This window comes from Ptychodera flava, chromosome 16, assembly GCF_041260155.1.
Source record: "Ptychodera flava strain L36383 chromosome 16, AS_Pfla_20210202, whole genome shotgun sequence".
Lineage (NCBI taxonomy): Eukaryota > Metazoa > Hemichordata > Enteropneusta > Ptychoderidae > Ptychodera > Ptychodera flava.
The window spans coordinates 4,814,264-4,830,441 of record NC_091943.1 but is presented as its reverse complement, the minus strand read 5'-3'; positions in this window follow the sequence as shown (position 1 = coordinate 4,830,441).

Below are 16,178 nucleotides of genomic sequence, written 5' to 3'. Positions count from 1 at the left end.
TAGTAATATATACAACGTACAACAATGATCATTTGGATTGAAAGTCAAACAGGTGAACCAGTCACTGTTAATTTTTACCCTTGTATTGACACGACACAGTTTACGAAGATAAGACTGCTAGAGTGCGGACTATATAATTCATGGCATAACATAACATCGACGAATAATGTAATAAAATATCAAGAAGGTGACCAACCGAAGAAGACTAAATCAATACGTCCAGGTAACTACAATATCGATACGTTAAACAAAGCAATCGGGTTGAAGCAAAAATTAATTTTGAAAAACATCTGCCGACAAACCACGTTCTTCTAACTTTGGCTAAAGATGTTAAAGTTTATTTCAATGCTACAGGTAGCTTTGCCAACGTAGTTGGTTTTTCAGATAAGCCAGAGGACAACCCAGTTATAAAAAGTACTATGAGTCCGAAGAAAGTGGATTTCTTAACAGTCACTAAATACATAGTTCATTCAGATGTCATTGATGTTACTGGAAATTATGTTTCATTTGGTTCGGGTGCCTCCGGAGGATACATACAGGGGAAAGTATCGAACTGTTTACAAATACTTCCCATCCGGGATACGAGAGAAATAAGTGAAAAGGTTACTTACGATTTTAAAAACGGAGCAATTTCTATGCCATTGAGAAAAGGGGGAGATTACATGAATTCAATGCGTATCTGGATAACAGATCAGGATGGAACATGATCGATTTCAATAACTGGCCAATTAGCTTTTGTATTGAATTGCTGTAGTAGTCCCGAAGCGGGGCTGGTGCGTTCCGAAGGAACCCTATCGGAAGATAAACCATCCCACGACTAATCCTCCAGCAATATAGATCATCTCATATTTCTTTTGCTCAGGGCTGGGTTGATAATAATCTGAGAATTGAACTGCTCCTTCGGAACGGCCTGACGTAGAGTTGCTTTGCACCGCTTCTGCTTCTTCCAGGATTTCTGCATCTGTATCTCTTAATTCTGCCGCAGCATGCGCATCCTTTGCTTGATTTTCTCTTTCCCAGTCAGCCTGTAGTAATCTTTTTTCTGACCAGACGTTGCGATCATGTTCAAATTTTTCTAATGCTTTATCATGTCGGACCTTCTCTTCAATAAGAGCATCACCATTACCGGAAAGCTTTTGTCCGATAATATTTCCTCCTGTGAATGCCGTTGCATTTAATACAGCACCGAGAACTGTCATTCCTATTGCTGAAGCCATGACTGTGTATTGTATATTACAAGGTATTATTTTAATTTTCACTGTATATAGGTCCCTACGGAGTATGTCTGATCCAAGTGGCTTCGGTCTAGGTACAATTCGTATGCAAAATCTTGAGCTTGAAGATCTGAGTGATGTTAAAGTTAACAATAATACTAAGATGGCTGCTAATCATAATAAGGATTACGTCCTTCGTTATAAAGACCGCGAAAAATATTTCGTTTTAGCCAATGCCGCGGTGCAATCCCACGAGCATGCTGTAGAATTTTCCGAACTTAAAGACATTGATGAAACTGTAATTGACGCCACAAAGGCTTCGAATGATCCTACTCCTTTTGCTCTGACATGGGATGGGGATAGTCAGAAATTCATGCCTTATAATGTGCCGCGTAACATCTTAGATATATTGGATAGTGAAATTGCAGGAGGTGTTGCTGAACCACCAGGAACTCCGAATGTGATTTATTTTGATAGCAATGTAAACAAATATAAATTGTTAGATTTTCGTAGTTGGCTTACTCCTACGAATCCATACATTGCACTTCTTGGTATACCAATTCATCTTAAAATTAGTCCTCTTAATACAATAATGAAGGCAGATAATACACTAAGAAGGTGGATAAACGAGGGGGAGAATTATTGCTCGTATACAGCTAGCGGAGTTCCAGTTAGATTATTTTGGGACACAACTTTAAAGAAACTGGGTCTTAAAAGTGTCGGTGATGAGGCAGCTGTTCTCACTTTACAGACTGTAAATCAACAGATGACTGATAATATGAAAATACTTCAACATGGTACAGTTCTCATTAGATGTGTAAAGTTAGCTACTGGAGATGAATTTGACGATTTGGTTGGATATTATGCTATGAAAACAGATAACAGAACAACTTGTGATATTATCATAAGTATTGATAAAGATCGGGGAGGGAAATGAGTATTGAATGTTTTGTTGGTGGGAATAGAATAGAGAACGACTTAGGAACTACATTTGTACGTAGAGATAAAAGAGTGAACACTTTAGATATCAGTACCATTCATCTGAAACGTCTCATTTTGTTTGAAGTAATGGTCTTTCCGTCACATTTTAAGTTCAGAGGAAATTACTAAAATTTTATCTATCAGGTGAACAAGTTCGCACCGATAGGAACTCCGAGTTCAGACCTCAGTCATGCAGTAGGAAAAAATTCACATCAGCTAGACTCCGCGACCGGCCGCCGGACTGACAACGTGGGGTCCTTTATATAGGCTAGTTTGATGGCGATGACTCACACGGAATTTCCCGTACATGTATAAACATGTTGTGTGTGACTCAGCAGGGAATTTCCCCGCTTAGTTCAGGACAATGCACTGTTGCGCCAAACCCCTGTTGCGCATGCGTGAGTTCGTATATAGGTCAGGGTCATACTTTAGTTACATGGATGGTTAATTTTTCCTTCGCTTCATGTAGATAAATGAATAAAATGGGTGTAAAATTCTTACTTCATCCCAGTTGTCCACGCTTTCTTTACTACTATCAGAGATTACGTCATGTAGAGAAAATTCAAAGATTACTTTCGGTTTTTGCAATTTTGAGTATCAGCTTGTTAAATAACGGTTTATTTTTTCACATGCAAAATTTAATGCGGCGATACATATCATTGAATAAGAAAGAAATATTTAGAGTAAAAGTATTGTAAAACCATTGCAAAAACCGTAATATTTAGTTTGAAGAGAATTGTCCTAGCAAATACGCAAAGTATATATCCAGGATGTTCATGAAATGTTTGTTATTGTAGTCTCGCCAGTAAGTTGTAAATGGTCAAAGTTCTAACAATTGAGAAGTACACGATCAATGATGCTACGTGTATCTCAGTAAAAGAGTCTTATCTAAGTAACATATGTTGAAATGTTCGCTAGTCAAAAGCCACATTGTTCTTAATTTTGTCTGTTTTGCATGCTGTTTTCGGATCATAATTGAGGACAAACAGATGGATAAATATGTACGTAAGCCGTAAGGTGCTACGACAAAATCAACGGCGGAATTTATGTTATTCATTCGGCGAGCTTTTGTCGACTGGACGTCGCTAACTGAACGTGTTCTAAAATTGTAGTAAATGGTTTTTCTTCAATGAAAATAAACACTAGTACAAATTACAAATACAAGTTTCTCGCGGTTTCAATTGGCGTAGTGGTATTGTTTCTAATGGTACTTCATATATTAAAAGCCAGCTCCGAACCATGAAATGCGCATTGTTTTAAACGTCCTTCATCATTTAGAATATAGTGTGCAATTTCTCGCTGGCACGGAAACTATTTTATGTACACTTATACGGAACAAGGTATTTGAATAAAGAGTTAAAAAATTGATAAAACGTGAACTTTTGGTACGTTTTGATGAGCAAAAACCAGTATCTGAAGCTCTGAATATAAGATTACTTTGTCAGAGAAATGCCACTTCACCCAACGTTTTCGAAGGTGATCTACAAACACAGCTTGTTGATCTATGATGTTGTAGGACCTTCTATGGCGAATGTGATCAAGAGTTGATGTATCACTAGCGGCACAACAAAGACGTCAAAAGCAGTAATCAAGAAAAGCGGTTCACCTTTAAGCGATCGAATTACGTGATATTCAAGATACAAAGTTGCTATATCGAGCTGCAGTGTCTTCAAAGCATCTACGTTTGGAAAGATTTTCTGCTTATAGACAGACCATGAAATAATATCTAGTTTTGCTTTTAATGATTCAGCCGCTAAGGTCTCTTTGGATTCTGTTCGAACTTAGTATGCTCCACGAAACCGTTATGAAAACAGATTTTAGAGATTGCGAATTTGACCTTGCCTTCCAACACAGCAGAGGAGATACGATATGGCAGCGACTCACAGGATCACTTGGCTCTGCGGTTAAACTGTGATTTTAATAAGCACCTCCCGGACAAAAAGTTGACCGCTATTGAAAACACTATCTAACATTTTTACTTTCTCCGTAAATTTGGCAGTAAGTTATGTTTCTATATCAGACAAGAAAGCCTGGGGAGATTTTACATTGATAACCCTAGCTCATTGACGCTTTGATCGATGTTCTATTCCTTCATTTGCCCGTTGGCTCTTTGCTATTTGAATAGCATCTTAGTGGAAAACCTTTTAGTCTAGCAGTGGTTAAGTAAATGCGAAAAGATTTCCAAGAATGATTAGAAGGTGTACGGTAGTAAAACATCTCCAGTACAGAAGGTCATTACCGCCTGTCTTCCTTCCCACGTGTTACCACTGTGCAACTAAGGATACGAATGTATTTTTTTTAGTTCATGTACGCGTTCATGTACAACGGAAAACCTCAACCTTTTGGAAAGAAATAACCTTGTATCGATTTTCCGCAAAATGTTATGGTCAAAATCTTATATCATTGTACGGTACCAGAAGGAACCGAAGATATTATTAACCATCACTAAATGGCAGAACGGAGACAGAAAGATTACTTGACTTGTAGACCAGCTGGCAGATAGACAGATAAACGGATACACCACTGCGTAAAAAATGCAAACTCAGCATTTTTACATGGAAGTAATTAAGATGCTACACTTCCTAATTGACAACATATATGTCTCATTTGCCGGTATGACATTCAGGCAAACTATAGGCATTCCTATGGGTACAAACTGTGCACCACTTCTTGCTGATTTATTTTTGTATTCATATGAAGCTGAGTTCATGCAGACTCTTCATAGTTCAGGATCTAAAAGAGTTGCAAAGTCCTTTAATAATACCTATAGATATATTGATGATCTCATCAGTTTGAACAATCCTGGAATTTCTAATTACCTCCATCACATATATCCAGATGAATTAGAAATTAAAGAAACAACGGAGAGCATAAAACTCAGCATCGTATCTTGATCTATTTATTGAAATTAGACACAATGCAATACACACCAAGTTGTATGATAAAAGGGATGATTTTAATTTTGAAATCATTAACTTTCCCTACTTGACCAGTAATATTCCGTCGAGTCCAGCTTATGGTGTGTACATTTCACAACTACTGAGATACTGTAGAGCTTGTGATTCATATGGAGATTTTCAAGAGAGACACAGCTTATTAGTCTTAAAGCTGGTGAGACAAGGATTTTCACAAAGTAGGTTGGTTAGATCTTTTAAGAAGTTCTATGGTAGATATGGAGATCTTATATCTAAATATGGCAAATCTGTCACTCAGATGATGAAAGACAGTATTCCCGACTTTGACTCAGAACAGTAATTTAGCAGATAGCTGAATTACCGTACAATAACTTTGTCACACTAGTTCAATCTTGACGGGTGTAGCATGCTAGCAGGGTACGCTTACCCATTCCGGACACCTGGTACCACCACTTATATAGTGGTCAAGATTGTACTACCGATTTTGTCAGTGATCTTATGTTTCTTTGTGTGTTTGTTTTTACTGTTTATTGGACCTGGTAATTTATTTGCCTTGAATGATAATGATTGCTGGAATCGATTTGATGTCATATTACATGGAAATCGAAAGTTAAATTTTCCCAATTGAGGTAACACAGGGATGGCGGCCAGTTTTACTGTTAAAAATTTAGGTAAATGTTGGATAATTTGTTTCTCTGATTGGTAAGAGAATAGTTGAAAGTTACATTGAGGAAACTTTGAGAAAAGTTTATGTCTTTCAGTTTCGAGATGCACACTATGTAAATACACAATGTGATCATTTTTGAATGTCATTGGGAAGGGCAGGAACAAAAACAAAACGGTCCAAGGTATCTCTGCAGACTAGAGTTCATAAAGCGATTCGAGGATGGATGACAGTGCGAAAGTACAAACACGGTAAACGTTTTCACAGCAAGAGGTCACAGTTCACAGTTGATAGCAAATTTAATGAAAGGACAACTGACGTCCTGAAGGAAACAGGCGATCGGAAAGAGTACCCAAACATTCACCGACTTCTAGACGTAAATTAACGAAACAGTTATCACGCTCAGCTTCTATCCGGCTAGTCCGTGTACAAACGATAGGTCAGTGCGAAGAACTGCGTAAAATGTTCTATTTTCGTCGCTAACTTGTGGTATTTTGGATTGAAACAAGTTACAGTATTTGTTTTTGGTTACATACGCGTGTGCCGCACATGTGACCCTGTTCTGAAAGCCGTCTACACGAACTGTAAGGCTTTTAATGTAACATCGTTGGGTTGGATTGCCGCGAAACTTTGCAAATTTCCATTCAAGAATCCCTGAAGTAAACGCAAAGTTCCACCGGTGAACACATGCATTCGTTGTTTTATTTATCGGAGTCTTCCCATTGTTTTAGTGTAATATAATGAATAATTCTATTTCTTAGTCATATTAATATTAATATTCATGAATACAGATATATGCAATACTAAACACCTCTTACCTGGTCACGAGGGCTATACCGAAGCAGAGGGGTATTGCGACGCATTTCTGGTAACGCAAGGGCCCTCTGAGTAATGAACGGGCGTTATAGCCCGAATAGAGACCAGGTTATAGGTGGTTCATAACACATCCTCATGCTGTTCTATGTTGTTGCTTTGAACGTGCTTAAATATATAGGCACTGCAAACACATTTTGAGAAATTTACCGGGCGATTTTCAATAGCGATAACAGTAGAACCGCAGTAGTGCCAATTTCTTCACAAAAAAGCAAAAATATCCTTAGCATAACGCCCTTGGTTGCACTTGAATCTTTGTTATCAATGAACCCATAAGGTTCCTACGCTGTTGGAATGGAAAAGCTTGCTATTCTAGTCAGAGGATCGTCGCTCATCCCTGGCGCTCGTGATGCTCTAATACTCGTCATTGTTTCAAAGTTGCAGACGACACTCAGCGTAGCTTAATTATCAGGGAAATACCTTCTGACGTCACTTTTTTGGAACTAGTTTGGATTGGGCATATCTATTTTCCAGTCACGTGACGAGTACTGGCGCATCGCAACACTGAATTGGCAAGCGGCGTGTTACAATATAAACTAAAGAGTTGTTAGCATTTATTGCTTTCAAAGTTTTAAAGAAGACTTGATGAGTAAATATAAACTTTAAAAAATGCATAAACTCATGAAGTCAATGCTTTTGAATGTAAAATGTAGCAACAAAAAGAAAAGAAAACTCATTGAAATAAATTTATGTTTAATGATCAGCTTTTTAGCAGCTGTATAGAAATTCACTCATCGAACCAGTTAGTTTGTGATCACAAGCTCCATCTGCATATTCAAGGTAATACAAACTCTTAGTGTTTATGATTGAAAGGTTATTTTGACGAAGATTTTGTTGGATGACCTTTGACCATGGAGATGTCATCACTGTGGACACTTATTAAACAATGCCTATTTTAAAAGGCAGCAGTTCTCGTGACTTTTCAAACTTTTTGAATACGGCTAGTTTTCAATCGGTTTCGAACCCACAACATACGGCATCAGTCGCCTAGCGGAGAGGCCACAGAGAGAATCGCTCGGCTAAATTCCCACTCTCAATAAAGAGTGGTTCAATAGCCGGCTAAGTTGTTACATTTTTCTGACTGAGACCGCTCCACACGTTGTAGAGTTCGTGAAGCACTCACTCATGCATGCTCACTTTCACACATCGCACATACAAACTTTATCGAAGCGAAGCAACGAATACATCGCTTTAACCGGGCGAACGATAACCTCGGGGACAATTCTGTCCACCAGCAGAGCTCAGCAGAGCTACCAACCCAGAGTAGAAAATACGGTTAGTTTTCAATCGGGTTTGAACCCACAACATACGGCATCAGTCGATTAATGATTAAACCAACAACTCAGTGCGTGCAGAGTACTTTGTAAGTGACCCTTGACACGCAGTGTGCGTACGGTTGGATGCTATCGATTAGTGTGATATGCTTTATCCAAAACGAAAATATATCGATGCTTTTTTACTTATTTTCATTTTTTTTCAGTTAATTTAGTAGTTTTATAACAATATAGCTTGCAGAGTTTGCTAAAAGTATTATAGCTCACTTCACATGTCTGCCTTCGAGGAATGGCTAGCAAGAGGCCGTTGGGACACAGAAACCTTTGTTTCTTAAACATCGATGTTAATACTGCCAGGTGTTGTCCCTTCTTCAGTACCTGTGTTGGTAAAGACATCCATATATACAATCTGTGCAGTGGTTATTTACATACTATTGAATTGTAAACTCGTAAGACCATCCTCTGTACATGTGGATATCAGGCGTGCTAGGACCCTCTTACACTGCTACGTCAGTATCATTATCAATTTATGATTTTGTTTACGATGTCCTGACTTAAAGGTATACTGTCACCTGTTCCAATTTTGCCACAGTTACCATGGAAAGAGAAAATCTAACCAATCACAGATTTTAAGCGGGTGGCCGCTTTTTAAAAACAGTGCCCTCACTGGGCATTTTAAATACAAAAGAAAGCCCCTTTGACCATATATGGGCATATTTAGATTACAGGCGACTGTATACCTGACTTAATAGCCACTAGCCGAAAGGTAATAAGTGTACGTATCATGTAATAATAGCAAAATTGACGTCAAAGTAAATAACCTCTGTATCATTCCTCTCTTCTCTATCAATGCGTATGTACTGCATGAATATTCATTTTAAAATAAACCGTGGAATCATAATAATACGACCACAAATACAATCTGGAAAAATAAGGGAAATTACAGAACTCAAGGAAAAACGATACATAGTTCTAAAGCACAGTTGGTATACACTTTTACACCCGGATTCTTCCCCATATATGACCGCCTTAACGTCTCCCTTTGGGGACTGGTTAGCGAGAGGATGTTTGGATACAGGTACAGAGTAGTGGTTCAAAATCTTCAAAAAGAACAGAGTTTATTTCTTAAACATTGATGTTATATACCGCCAGGTAATGTCTCTTCTTCGGTGCTTGTGTTCGTGAGGATACCCTCTATATAGAATCTGCACGGTGTTTTTTTACATGAAATTAAAATGTACACTAATCATATCAAGCTCTGTACATGTGGACATACGGCGCGCCAAATGTTTCAAAAATATTTATCGTCATAGAGTAAAAATAAACTGTCAAATTTTCTTTCTAAAAACAAGTCTTAAACGTGTATGAATAATAAAGAAAAAAGTTCTTTCGTCCATATCATTGCATTTTATTAATGTACCTTTTCATAAAAATAGCATTCATTTGAAAATACGTGTCATAAATATTTGAATGTGCCTGTACAGATAAAGATGACGTGCAACCGTCTTTCTTGATTGAAATAAAATTCGATGGAATTACGGAAGAAAATAAACGAGAAAAGTATTATTGCAAAAAAGGGCAGAATGTTATGTAATGCTTAATTGTAAAATATTCTTTAAACCGTAATGAGAAGATAAACTTTTCAAAAATTGGAAATACCACACTCCCATACTTATTGACGTACACATACACGTGTTTTGATATAAAGGTGTAATGAATACTGATTATAAGAGAAAAAAGAAAAAAAATCAAGCACACACAAAAAATATTGAAATGATTAAAAACAAAACCACAAATAGTACTTGCACTACTACAATAAACAAAACAAACCACCATCAGGTCTGACAAAAAAAGAAAGAGAATCACAATTGAAAAGTCGAGTGAGATCGCGCCGGCGTTGAGGCTGTAAAGAAACCAAAACGAGGTCAGCTTGGAAAAAAAACCAAAGCGAGGTTACAAAAAAAAAAAAAAAAAAAAAAAAAAAAAAAAAAAAAAAAAACAGGTAAACAAAAAAAAAAAAAAAAAAAAAAAACTCAGTAGAAAAAAGAGGCCCGTTCGAGAAAAGAAAACAGAGTGGGACACCCCGCAGAAAAAGCCCAACATGAAATTGAATAATTGTCAATGTCATGATTGTTACAGTTTAATGCCAGAGGGTTTGGGATCATCACACTCGGATGTTGGACATGATATTTGGGGTATTTCAGCGATAACTCTCAGCTTCTAGTCTTCAATATCATCTCATGGACGTCCAAGTTACCGACACGTCCCATTCTATATTAAACAGTTACCAGTTTTGGTTAAAAGTGGACAAAACACTCGTGGTGGTTCGTCGGCTGCCAGCGGTCCCCTCGCTCCAATGTACACTCGAGGTGGTAAGCCAGCGGCCGGCGGTCCCGTCGCTAGTACAGTAGGCCTACACGCCGGCAACCAGCGATCCCCTCGCTGTAAAGTGTAGGGCCGCCTCTCCCAAACCATAGACAGTCTGTGCCCAAACCCCAACAAAACGATGGCTTGCCGCCAGCCCACGGTTACGTGTGGTTCGATACACAGCGGCCGCCGTGTGGGTATGCATAGTAAAATTGCATACCACGCAGCACGCTGCGGCCTAGTTCTGCATGGCAGGGCTGTGTGTTACCGGCGTGACACGGCCTCCCGTATAACGCCGGTAACACGTACACAGCCCTGCCATGCAAAGCTAGCAGCGGCCGCTATGTATCGAACCACACACGTATCCCGTGGGTTTAGCCTCTAAACGGAGTGTGGCAAAGGCAAAAATACTCGGGCTAAAACACTCCGTTTAAATTCGAGGCAACGTTTTCACTAGTACCTGTAGAACGCGAACGCGCCCGACTTGACAAACACTGATCAAGCAGCCGCTATTTCTCTGTATACTGTAGCTCAACACAACCAGCAAAGGGAGTGGTAGGGCTACGGAACCGCAGCAAGGCCGGGCTGTGAGTTACCGGCGTTATACGGCCAGGCCGTATAACGCCGGTAACTCACAGCCCTGCCCTGCCACCAAGAGCTATGTATAGGCTACTGCATAAATATCGTAGCTCCATATATTGGACTGTGTGGATATAAAGATTTCTGCAATGGGGATCGACATGTCGTGTATGTGCCTGTCTAGCCCTGCGAGTATAGTGAGAGTGTCTGGCGTTTCGAAAGCCAGACACTCTCGCCATACTCGTAGTCGCGACTACGACTAGTCGTAAGGTAAGGCTTGTACAGTTGCGTCGCTTGTCTTGTCGAACACGGAAAGCGATGGACGTTCTCTCAACACGCGGCAGATTTCTTCAAAATATTCATTTTATCATGATTTGGGTGATCTTTGAGGATAGACGAGGAATTAGCAAACAACGAGGTGGTTATTATCATGGTATTTGAACCCGATGTATCGAACCATACGTATATAAAACTATGTAGAAATCATGTAGGCCAAACGGCGATGACAGTGCGGCTCGGTGGAAGGCCAGCAGTGGGCTCCCTGCCATACCGCGCCTAAGGCATCGATATGTTCGCAGTGTTGCTATGAAGGGTCATGGGTTGTACGTCTCGCTCGTGATCTGACCTGTGGACTGCCTGAAATTGGCTCAGTTAACTTGACTCTCTGGAACTATTTACTGTTAACTTGGACGTTCTTTAGGTGATATTGCCCACTTCATTTCATCAAGTATGGTTTCAAGTAGAGCAGGGCCCAGCCAAACAGAGCTAGGTTTCAAGATGTCACGTTATCACTGAAATGCTCGATTAATATTTCGTCAAACATTGGAGTATGTGGTGATCGGATTCCCCGCTGTTGGGGATTCATCGATCGAAGGAAACGTGAACCATGAGTTTTTTGAATAAAATAATTGTAATTTCGGGCTTGTTTTTTTTCTGTGGCGAGTGCTTGTTTTTTTCTTGTTTTTTTCTTTTTTCTTTTTTTTTTGCTGTGGCGAGTCCTCATTTATTTTTTTCTTTCCACAGGCCTACGCGTTTGTTTTTTTTTGTATCTCTGTTCATGGCATTTTTTTATTTTTTTCGTTTTTATTTTATTTTATTTTATTTTTTTGTAGATGAGATCCACTTTTGTCTAGAGCCATCACTGCCGAATTTTTTCTCTGATTTTCTCTCTTTACTGTCAAAGCGGCTGGTGATTCATATTATATTTTTGATTATCTATAATACGTTTATTATGAGACGTAGTGCTTTTTAATTTTCTGAAGTACATAAATAATTTATGTGTGCATGGCTTTTTTTGTCTGATTCTTTTACATTATTTTCTGTATGTGGTTCACGTTTTTATTTTTGTACTATTTTTTCCGAGTGGTAGTAGTGATTTTTAGTGATTTTCTTGTGAATTTTGTGGACGTATCACTGTATAACATATTTTTCTTTTTCTTTTTGTAAAATCAGCACTCATTGCACCTTTTTCGCGAACTATTATACGTGTATGTATGTCGATAAGTATGGATGTATGACTTTTTCAAATCGTTGAAAATTGTTTATTTCCTAATTACGCTTAAAAGATTTTGTCTCAAGTTAAAATGAAGTATTAAATGGCATTTCTGTCTTTTATTTTTTAATTATACTTTTCTTACTTATTTCCTTCCTAATGAACCGAATTTTTATTTCAATTGAGAAAAACAGTTTATTTTTGCACTGAATCGATAAATATTTTTGAAACATTTGGCGCGCCGTACATGTGGACATCATGCGTGATCAGACCCCTTCACTCTGCTACGTCCATATCATTATCATTTTATGATCGTGTTTAAGATTTCATGACTTATTGGTCACTTACTAGGCGAAAGGTAATAAGTGTGGGTAATAGTAGCAAAGTTGACGTCAAAGTGAATGACCTCTGTAACAAAAATAAGAACTATTAAAGCTGGGCCTTGACGTAAGACGACACAATGACATGAGTCATGCAATTGCAATGGTGACGACCATGCCATCAAGAATTTTATTCTTATCGTACTGTACTGACGCATGCGTATCATGCAGTGAGCCGCGTGTGGAGATGTGTGCGGAAACTTCTGCGGCCCACTGCGCGATGTACTAAACACATAATTGCTCCTTTAAAGTGAAGGTTAAAGTGTCTTGATGGAAACGCAAGCGGTGGATTCCTGGAGGTCAATTTTAAACGAAGTAGAAACGAATCAAGTTATTTGCTGCTGACAGGACAGTTAGTTTCTAATTGCGCGATTGCGCTGTTAGCCCGATCTTTGACACTCAAAATGGCCGCTATCCCTACATGTATGTTCGACAAAATCATGATATTTTCTTTTTCACAATTCCAAGACGGCGAAAAGTTAATTCTCCATAGATATTAAACGAGTTCGGCATACCGATATATTATTTCAAAGTTTCAGTATCTTCATAGCTGCCGCAAAGGCAGATTCTCTGTACAAGAGGATTATCTTGATGGACCTTCATAGCTGCCCCAAAGGCGCACTCTTTCTCAAGAGGAAAAGCGGAATGTATGGCGAAGAAGTTTTGGTAACAATGGTGTCGTCGATGGCGTTCAGTTTCGTTATGAGTGCCTTTGTATTGTCAGACGTGTGTATCGGCAGACGGGGAAACGTTGCTAGATATCGCGATTTCCCTTTATACAGACAGAAACAAGTTTTAGGATGATGGTATTATCACAAGGAGGATTTCAATTTGCATTTGAAAAATCTAAACACACAATGATTTTCCAGTCCCTTAAGTGAAGTAAATCAAAAGTGCTTAATTTGTAATTGACTTAGTATCCAAGTTATTGTAGAGTTAATCATCATCATCATCATCATCATCATCATCATCATCGTCGTCGTCGTCGTCGTCGTCGTCGTCGTCGTCGTCGTCATCGTCGTCGTCGTGATCTAAAGATAGAACATGTGTGGGACAGATATTCTGGAATCATAGAATGGGAAACACAGAGGCAGCAACTTTAATGTGGCTAGAATAAAGAGTTATTCCCTACATTAGGATCGATTTAAAAAGCTGCGATAGAATGATCGAACTTTAAGTACTTGAAGGCAGAAGGCCTTATTACATCTGAGAAATTCATAATATCGAAAGGCAATATAGAAAAAAAAGAACTGAATACACTGTCAATATTGTGACGAGTGTATTTAATAATAGTATGAAATGCGTTACGTGTCACTGTCAGCTTTCTTAGACATTTAATAATCACTTTTAATATATCTATTGAAAGACTTATGCCTTTGGCTTTCTCAGATCGGTTGTAGTGACACTGATTAATACAATGATAAATGAAACATTAATCATTAATACTAACTTTCACTTTCGAAATAAAATGATGTACTCCTACGTCCTTGACTTCGACCATAAAGTGTGCGTTACCACCAAGTGGATATGACTAACGATCGTGAAATCGTATTAGTTCCTATTAATCTTTAATCTTGTCAGACGTGTTTGCGTCAAATGTACCCGCAGTGCAGTTTGCAAGTCAATGCCCGATCTACAAAACTTTTTTTACGAACCTCCATTCACAGCAACCATTGTCTATCTAAAAGTACTCATCCGGTTTTCTTTGTGGTCTTCAATAATGAATGCAAACCAAATCTGTTCAGATGCTATATAGGAGAGTATGTATTCTGATCTATTACACCAGAGGAGATAACACTTTTCACTTTCAGACCCCATTTTTTGTTATAGTGATATCAAAATAATGGCAGTTTTTGAATTTGAATCTATTACCATAGAAAAACATCTACAGAAAAGTCAATTATAAGCCTAGCAGTAAATTTGAATTTTGAAAGACTTGGTACCAACAAAAACATATTGTTCTATGGCTGGGAACAGCAAAAGTATAGCGTGTATGGTTGTTCCCGTTAATTAGTTACGTTTTCCAGGTTAAAAGTTAAGTGAGGGCTAACAGGTCACTAAAAATGAACATATGTAATACATATACAATGTACATATTTAATTGTTAACACCAAAAAGCCTTTCTCGGAAATCATAGATACATCTGAAACAGGGTGCGAAGATTTCAGCACGTGCAGTGAAAAAAACCGGATAAGCACAAGATTTTATAATCAATGTAAAAACACATCTTAGGCATTGCTAATTTTTTGAAATGAGATGAGACTTCAAAATGTTTTAAAGCGTTCCCCAGAAGTTATGTAACGAATATCAGATGGGGTCTCATTCCAGAGTTTAATGTCATGATGATCCAGAGAAAACTTACCAAAGTTTAGTCTTTTTCTTGGTAAAGAAACATTGGAATCAGTAATGGATCTAGGGAACACCATAGCTAAAAAAGAAAGGCTGTCGATTTATATCCTACAATGCTTACATATTTGAATCAATTTGAAATACAGCTTTTGAACCAGTTCAGCGTAGTACTATGTATACCATAGTAGGAAAGTTTCGAAATAAGTGGAATGGTTAATGGTATCAAACGCCTTAGTTAAATCCAAAACATGCCAATAATATATCTTACATGTAGACAGCCCTATATCACATAACTGTGAACAGAAGGCTCCTGCAGCGCTGTGTTTACAGCCGTGTAGCAGATATTTATACAACACCTGAGACAACCGGGTATGTGTCTTGAAACACCCATCACAATGTCTCAGCTAGCACAGCATTTGGCACAGCGCTGTTCTGGTACCGTTATACTCTGCCGGAAGGAACTATACAAGTCATACGTTTTTAGGCCCTTAAGCAACCATGTACATATTACTGTAAAGTCCCGCTTTGTGCAATGTCTTAGCGCAGTCAGAACAGTGAGAACAGTCGAGTCAGTTGATCGCACATCACTAGCTCTGCTATCAGAAGTCCTAGCCTAGCTTTTTTAACTCTATCTCGTTCGCTTTCTTGGCTTTTTTTTTCGGTTTCGTACACATCCGGACACGACTGTGTTCAATGTATAACATACATAATGCTTTTATGAAATGTTCAACAAACTATATTTTAAGCACGCGTGTTAACTTTCTCACAGCAGTCAACGTAAGTAGGAACTAGACCTAAAACTAGACCTAATGATTTGCATATCGCGATTATCGAACATATGATAATATCGAAATTAGAATTTTTTGCGTATTACGGACGATTTACTTGTCTTCTTTGTTTGCAAACAAAGATGAGCTCGTCTCCGAATCATCTTACGTAAGTACTCTGCGTAACCTACTGTTTTGAGTGTTATTGGGCGATGGACGACTGTGGTTTACATCAGCGGCCGTGTAATAATATTTATTGGCTGCAGTAGCAAGAAGAACACATTTATTTTACACATGGTAGTTTGACTTACAGATTCCGCATC